We start from the raw sequence: 8,322 nt of genomic DNA, 5'->3' as shown, positions 1-8,322 counted from the left end.
CTTCACACTGACATCGCCCTTGTGCGCGCATGCACTAATCTGCCATACAATAAGCGCACGCGCGCGCTGGGCGGCTAACGCACGGCGCTAGCTAGATAAGTAACAACAACGAAAACAAAAAAACCAAATATACAGTGTGGCCAATACTGAGACACTCTATCCGCCGTGGCCTACGCCTTAACCGTCGACCACAAAAACATAGAAACTACGAAAGCTGGATGCGACACGCGAAACACTGTAGGAGGCAAACACTAGTATACGCAACACGCAAAACACTCTAGGGGACAAACATCGTTACCCTGACAACAGCAACTACTATAAAAATGTAGCTGCTCTGCAAGCTGTACACGACACGCGAAATGCCCTCAAACATCGTTACCCTCAACAACTACTACAAACAAAATAAACAAAAAAACTCAATATGTTAACTACAAGTGACGCCAGAAAAACCAGGAGGAGGAAGATATCTTAACCCGAGGCCAAAAACAAATTACGAAGGCACAAGGAACACTCTACGAGGCAAACGTCGTAGCCCCAGGCGTGGCAATGTGTAACCGTGAGCGGAAAGTCACGGTAGACGGAAATGACTGCCCAGCCAAAAAAAAAAAAAAACCATTGGCCGACCAATTGGTCCAATTTGCAACCCAATGGGTCGAAATGGAATCCCAATGGGTCCAAATGGGAACCCAATTGGTCGAAATGGACATATTGGAGCGATCCGAATTGGACCCATTGGCTCGAATAGGAAGGCCAATGTTCTTTTTTCTTAGTCAGAAGTTACCTTCAAGCTAAGGCAACAGGCCTCACTACACACTAAACGTCCTTGTACCCTTTTTGGCTGAAAAGGGTGTAAGAAATTTATCCCATGGCGAACAACTTTAAAACGTGTTTTGGCGAAAAAAAGGTGTATAGATGAAAAAAAGTGTGTTCGTGTGAACACCCTAAAAAGGGTGTAAGGTTGCTTAACACCCTAAAATAAGGGTGTGGCCAGGGAGCAGCTACGCGTGGCAATGTGAATCAGTGGAGCGCGCAGCAATCAACACAAACAGGCCATACATACAAGTTACACTTGGAACACAAATGAATTGAGCAAGAATACCATGGGGATGCAAGCGGAACAAGGAGTGCACACTTACGAAGTAATAAATGTGCTGTTGTTGCTTTTGTATCCAGCAGAGAAAAGCCCCCGATCGAGTCGGTGGGCTTGTCGCAAAAAACAGACATTTTAGCGCTAATTTTGTTACTATGGATTTTACTAGGAGAATATACAAATTAACACGCGGATTTGCAAAAACGTTTTGATCACGAGGTAGTTTTTGTGTTTCATAACTTGTAGAATTTTATTAAATTCAAGCAAATCTTTACCGCCACCTCAACACCCTTCAAAAAGGGCGTTCATTATTTCAACACCTTTTTTCCCAGACCGGTGTGAAGCTACAAATTAGGGTGTTCGAAACTAAAGAAAAGGGCCTAAAAAAGGGTGTAAGAAAAGACCGCCAACTAAGAAAAAGGGTGAAGAGACCTCCAACTTTGGAGGCATTTTGTACCTGTTTACACAGGTGGACTGAACATTTTCTACAAGCGGGGGTGTTTTTCTACTTCACTGGTAATAAATTAGCATAATTTATTACTGTATTAGCCTCCACGGTAAGAAGAAGTAATACAACGGATCACTTAGGGATCATTCGCAATCCATTCTGATCCAAAATAAGCTTTAGGATGGACCATTGAGGGACCATTTACAAAGTCTAATCCTGTGGATGTCCCCCGGAAGCCTAGAATAGGATCCAGGACGTTTAGACCATTTGAGGACGTCCTCGGGACGTTTTGCGTTATCTGGGCAGTTGGCAGTTGGCTCAATTGGGCCCATTGGCTCCAACCATAAAGTTAATACTACTGACTGCTCCAACATGATGACCCAATGGGGGAGCCATTTTGGATAGTATTTGGATAGTATTCAATTATGACAACCATTTGCTGAAAGTTAATTCTCTCCTCGCCCTTAATTTGAAACCTTCAGAAATATTCAAAACTTCAACCTTTACAAATGTATATTTATGAGGCAATTAATTTTAATATTACAATCAGCAATTCAAGATACAGTTCTCAAAAAAACATAACAAGCAAACACTAAAAACGCTTTCCGACACGAGTAGCGAAATTGTTTTGAAATAAAACCACGATCCAATCCATAGACGTACAGTGGATAATTGGTATTCAACGTGGTGTTGGCGGTGTAGGTAGTGTAGGCGTGTTGGTCGGTTGCACACGCAGTCTTCTCTGACTACGTTGCATTGGAAACGTAAGGTGGTCTGTAAGAGTGTGAGAAGTGGCGACGATGATGTCGGACACCCATAGCAGTGTGTTTGAAGATGCATCTTTACGCTGAACGCCGCTAAGTCTCGCACCGAAGGAAGAATGCCTCTGTTTATGTGAGTAACAGAGCTGGTTCAGTTTTCCTTGCCATTTTCACTCCTCATAGCGTGAATTAATGTATGCCTAAATATATTTCAGGGCTCTTCATGTTACAATTGACGGGTTCAAGACATCGCCGTGCAACGCAGTTTGCCATGCATGGGCCGTTGTTGAAGAGGTGAGCTGACGCCACTCAACATTTCAGTGCCTTGTTGTTTTAATGCGCGAAACTGCGGTTTATTATAAACTTAACCCATTGTTCGCTTTTGCCACTCACTTTGTGAAGGTCCAGCCAGTCGGCAGCGAGCGGAGCACGGCATGGACAATGGCCTGTGAAAAATTGCTTAAACGACGAACTGTCTGCATGCTGTGTATACAAACAGAGCAATAAAGATATTCATCCATTCCAAGAGTTCTTCTATTTGTGATACAGGTAACCAACGCACTGCAGCGGCAGCACAGATGGAGTGGCTGCGGCAACGGGATAGAACCAACTAAAAGTGCAACAAAAAGTTGGTGGCCAATGGGAAGACCCATTGGCGTTCCAATGAATGGGCCAAAAGGTCGCCCAATTGGCTGGCCATTAGGTCGCCCAAATGGCCGGCCAATGGATGGGTGCCTAATACATTATTGGCCGACGAATAGATCCTATGCGAAATTGCTTGATGGTCTAGCAACACTGATGTAAACAAGACCGTCCGCCATATTGGTATGGGCGACGATCGGGAAGTCGCGTATTGTTTTACTGTGAAAGAGTAGGTGACGGTAACGCGGTATGGCTCAAACTGGACGGCGTTTTCCGGGTCCCGACCACGGATTGTGGACGAAGGACTTGTCTGCGCTGCCTACTGTGTCTGAGGACTCATACCACTCGTGGTGTCGCGCCAAAGACCCATCCGAGCGGCAGCAGAGCCGGGCATGCCGCCTAGCCACTGAGGCGCATTGCTCGCCTTCATCGGTGCGGACAAACACGTGCAATTTGAGTAAGTAAATCCTTGTTTGTTTTTTCCTTTACGCGAGTTAACCGGTATGAGAATTTGTATAGCACTTTGTTCAGCTGTCCCTGGTAGCACAGAATGTTGCCCGAACATTTCTGCAACCTTTCCCCTTAACGTTGCCAAAACGTGGCTAATGTCCGCTTTTTTTAACGTTAGTGCAATGTTTCCCAGGAAAATTGCGTCAACATGATATTAGCATTGCTCCAACATGGGGGCAATGTTTGAAGGGTGTTGTTCTAATGTTTGGATAACGTTGTTTCTGAGGTTCGCCAACGTTGCTCCACTCTTGGAGCAACCTTCCAGCAACGTGCAGGACACGTTTGAACAACATTTATAAGACGCTTTCTGGTGACGTTGCAGCAACTTTTCACCTACATTTTGCAACGTGCATACCACATTTAAGCATATCCCTGTATCATTCAGACGTTGTGATAACATTGCTACAATATTGCCGAAACTAGATTTGCACTTTTAACATACAAAGAACATTTCTTCAACGTTCAAGCAATGTTTTTATGAAGTTACAATGGCTACAATTTTGCGGTAACTTTCCAGCTATATTTTTCCAACGTGCGGGTAGCATTTAGAAAACGTCGCTGTAATGTTCAAGCGATGCTTCCTACAACGTTACCGCGACTTTACAGATACGTTTTTTCACCATGAGGGCCACATCAGCGCACTGTTGATATGACTTTCAAGCAATGTTTCTCTTACAAAGCAATATTATTGCAGCAATGTACAGGTAACTTACAGTTACATGAATCTAATATACATGCATACATGCAACAATAACTAGATAAAAATATTAGAAGTTAAAGGGGTCGTGAAGAGATTGTCAAAAAAACTGTGTTGTGTGTGCGCTTATAACCGTGGGACCTTGATAAACAAACAATGCATACCCGTTTCGCCGCCCGATATCGGCAAATAGGTAAACAAATGCAGTTACGGTTTCACCGAGGCTTTCCTCCTCAACTCGTGAAGTGACGTTTCAGTAAGTCAGTAAGAAGCCAATCACAGTTCTCCCTCGTCTGCACAATATGTCGGCATAGAGCGGGCTTACAAAGGGTCAGATAAAGCTACAACATCGGCGCCATGATGAAACTCGCCCTGCAACTGAACGGGAGACGTCTGATCTCTGATAAGACTGATCAACATGGTCCAACTTCCAGTCAATGACACCGGCGAGTGGCGCAGGCAGATGTAACCACGTTTAATCTAGACTGGGCTTTCGTTAACTGTTTACGCTGTTTCCACGAGTCTAAACTGTAGTTTTGCTAGCCGATATTCTTGCACAAGTTTGCCGACGTCTGTCTCACGTAGCCTGTAATGTGAGTTGCGCGAACGTGAAACTTCTGACCTGACGAGATACATGACCGAACGCTTAAAATGAGAGTTTATTACATAAACACGTCTATCGAAGGAACTTCGAGTAGTCGGAACTTAAAACCCATCTATTATTCACTCATCAAGCGCAAAAATAACTAGCGAGAAGCAGCGATACCGCGGCGAGTCGCCAAGTCCCAACATCACGCAGTTCGACGATTGCTTTCCTGTTTCCTGCAATAAACAATGCTGTTAACGCTGTTTTGTTGATTGTATACGCTCCGTTTTGGCTTACTGCAGAAGCGCTCAACAGTAAGTTGGCGGTTAAAGCTCTGGGTAGATCAGAATTTATGAAAACACGACAGACTTCTGGGTTACAAATGCAAAGAGGCTTTTATTGCTTTTATGCAGGCAGTTTTTCGCCGCGCGCGCTTCCCACGTCGATAGTAGGCAGTTTTAGCATATCGTTACCGTGTTTGCGTTACCGTTTACCGTGTTACAGGATGCCGCTGGCGACGGTGAAGCCTGGCCGGTAAGTTGCCGTTCGCGGTAACTGTCGCGCTGTTCACTCACACGGTAAACGGTAACGCAAAACACGGAACCGATACGCTAAAACTACCTGGTGTAGTGGATAAACTGTCCAACTAGGCTGGCCACAACGTTGGGCTGGCCCGGATGCCGCAAGTTCGAATCGCACACGGGGCACTTTTTTTTTGCTTGAGCGATCCGGGGCCATTTCATACAAAAAAATAAGATTCCGAAGAGAATTCGGGAAAAGAATGTAAAATTCAGCAGGGAAACTGGCTACAAACTGTACAAACACCCAGTACGTATAAGTTCTGCTGCAATGGTTGCCAGACAACTGAGGCGGTCACGACACCGCTCACGTGGATAGAAAACTGTTTTTTGGCAACGAATAAAGGATGCATTATTTTTTAAATATTGGGTTTGCAGCTTTGCAGAGTATTATACACAAAGAACATTGAACTGTGTTGAACTCTCGAATGCACTTGACGTGACGTCATTCTAGTTGCGCTGCCGACCGCCGGCGCGCGCATGGTCGCTTGCGATGCGCCTCAAAACGAGAATTTCAACGGCGCCTCCTAAATTCCAGAAGCAATGAATTGTGAAAATATTTGGGATTTATGTTCTCAAAGGGTCGTTCAAGCAGACAAAATTAAGCAAGGACAAATGCATTTTCTCTTCAAGACCCCTTTAACTTTTTCCTAGAGAAATAATTGACTGCATGATAAGCGAGCAGTTCAAACTTCGTCCGCATAAACTCCTAAAAGGTATATAAACCGGCATTTTAGACCTGCATATTCATACATTTGATCCCTACACTGACCGACACACACAATTAAGGCATTCCGGCAAAATAATGACCTAAGAAATGGCGGAATTTTAAAGCAAGGAACACGCAGCTAGCATAATTAATAACAACACTGACACTTTTAAATGAAAGGACATGTGCGTTTTATTTTGCCATTAAAAATCGAGCCCAAAACGTATTCTGTTAAAGTCTTGAATGTCGCAAGTACACTGTTTCAGCCAATGTCATCGTTTTCCTCCTCCGGGGCGTGCTTGTTCTTCTGCCTTGACAAGTCAATTTGATGACATACTTGGCCATGCATGAACCCAGTAACAACCCTTACTGCGGCGTTTCTGCGAAATGAACAAACGCTGTAGCTTAGAAGTTGCAAAGTTGTTACAGCATAGACACCAGGACTTTTGGTATACACCAGGAACACCAGGACACCAGGACTTTTGGTATACACCAGAACACCAGGACTTTTGGTATACAATATGGCCTCATTAATTTTTTTGTACCGGCAGTTCAAACGAAATATGACAGCCATTCCTGGAAAACAAACAAAAGGGTGCTCATAGGGTGCTCATCACATAGGGTGCCCAGAAGCTTACCTGCACTTTGGATGACGTTTGCTGCCAGATGAGCTTACTCATGTGTCAATTTTGTGGTGCTGGTAAATCTTAAGGCATTTCTGAAAACAAAACAGAGTGCATAGAAGTGGTGCAGAAAAGTGAAGTAAAGCAAATTTTAGCTAATGGAGAAAACCTTACCTTTATGAATATAGCAAAACAGGCCTCTTCACTTTTCACTTTGTCCTGCTTGACTTTTTCTAATACCTGTGTCAACTTTATGACACGCACATCGCATGAGTGGGTTTCTCAAGCATCCCTGGAAAACAGAAAGAGACAAAACTACTTAATTATATAAAATATCTTACAGCTTTCTTTGCAGCTCATTGAGTAATTAAGTGAAAAGACTTCAGACAGCTTGCAACAGAATTTTCAATGAACAAGAGAAGCCGACCAACTGACGACGCGGTACGTCGGCAATATTCTTTGAAAGAGGACAATAATTGCCTCAATGCCCATAAACATAAAAACGCAACGAACAAGAATTGGAAACAGCAATTTTCAAGAATTGAAGCATTACACAGCTAGACGAAATTACTACCATGTATTTTCTTGGTTGCCTAATTTTACCTTTTGCTCTCGAAAAATGTGCTTAAAACTGGCATTGAGCTGTTTTATTTTTTGCGTATGCCATATTCTTGACGTAGACCAGCTTTTCACATGGAAATTTTGTACTAGTATCCACAAACTTTACAAGACGTCAGGCGTTGTTTTACTTCACAAGATGGTTAGCATAAGCAGCTGATAACAGCACTGCCAAATTGTGTTCTGGAACACCATGCCGCTGAAACTCGCGTGAAATTAAACATAACAAAGTTAAATTTATTAGGTATATTTTTCGAGTGCGTGAGCAGCTGCGGTGCGAAGTAAATTAAAAGCCAATCCTACGTATCAAGATTCTTGCAGAACCTACAATCCATTTCAGCATCATAACAAAAAAATCTACTTCTGAGCGCGCACCTAATTTCGCATTATATTCTTTCCATAAAATTTAAGCGCTGAATACATGTTCCACGTTTTACAACCGTACGCATTCGCAAAAGCAAGAAGGATGCTTAGAAGCTAGAAACGGGAGGGCAGTCTTGTTCCCGCTCTTTTACGAAGTAAACTGCATTCGAAACAACGAGTGGCGAGCTCAGAAAATCGAGCGCTTACCTTCACTGGTCGGTTGCTATGGGCTTTCTGGCCCACAAATATTCGCCGTAACATGCGGCCACACAACAAAATTTCGTATGACAGGGTTCCTTCTCCATTCCGTTTGATTGTCAGGATGGCTGCTCGTTTCTGCAAAAGCGCGCGCTTTTCGTTCACTCTCCCCAACCCAACGCCCCAGCTACGGCTGCCAGGCGCAGAGGAGCAGAAGGGGACCGCTCTGTGAGGGGCGCGCACGTGTGCGCGTTTGAGAGGAGGGTAGGACGTTGGCCAAGGACCTTTTTTTTTTTTCGGCCCTCCCCGACATCGCGCTCGGCTGCTAAAACTTCCTTTGCCACACACTCTAGAAGGGACGGGGCAGCGACGAAAACAAAAAATAAGGCATGTAGGAAGAAAGAACGCGCGAGACAGCGTGCCAGCTCCCATCACCCCGCCTTTTTCTGAGAACGCCTGGCGCCCTGTATTTCGTTTCGCGCCAAGCAGAACGCGACAA

At 44.3% G+C, this 8,322-nt stretch overlaps 1 long non-coding RNA gene across 1 annotated transcript; it reads right to left on the bottom strand.

The window, feature by feature from the left end:
- Window positions 1–6,213: 6,213 nt before the first annotated feature.
- Window positions 6,214–8,100, bottom strand: LOC144158116 (uncharacterized). Its single transcript, XR_013319942.1, has 4 exons — window positions 7,833–8,100; window positions 6,819–6,936; window positions 6,660–6,739; window positions 6,214–6,597 (listed from the first exon to the last, which is right to left on the bottom strand). It is a non-coding gene; the product is annotated as an uncharacterized LOC144158116 (long non-coding RNA).
- Window positions 8,101–8,322: the final 222 nt, after the last annotated feature.

The sequence above is a fragment of the Haemaphysalis longicornis genome, unplaced genomic scaffold (genome assembly GCF_048455015.1).
Source record: "Haemaphysalis longicornis isolate Haplotype H1 unplaced genomic scaffold, Haemaphysalis longicornis Haplotype H1 scaffold_10, whole genome shotgun sequence".
Lineage (NCBI taxonomy): Eukaryota > Metazoa > Arthropoda > Arachnida > Ixodida > Ixodidae > Haemaphysalis > Haemaphysalis longicornis.
The sequence above is the reverse complement of the archived record's forward strand: the minus strand, read 5'-3'. Positions and strand labels throughout refer to the sequence as shown.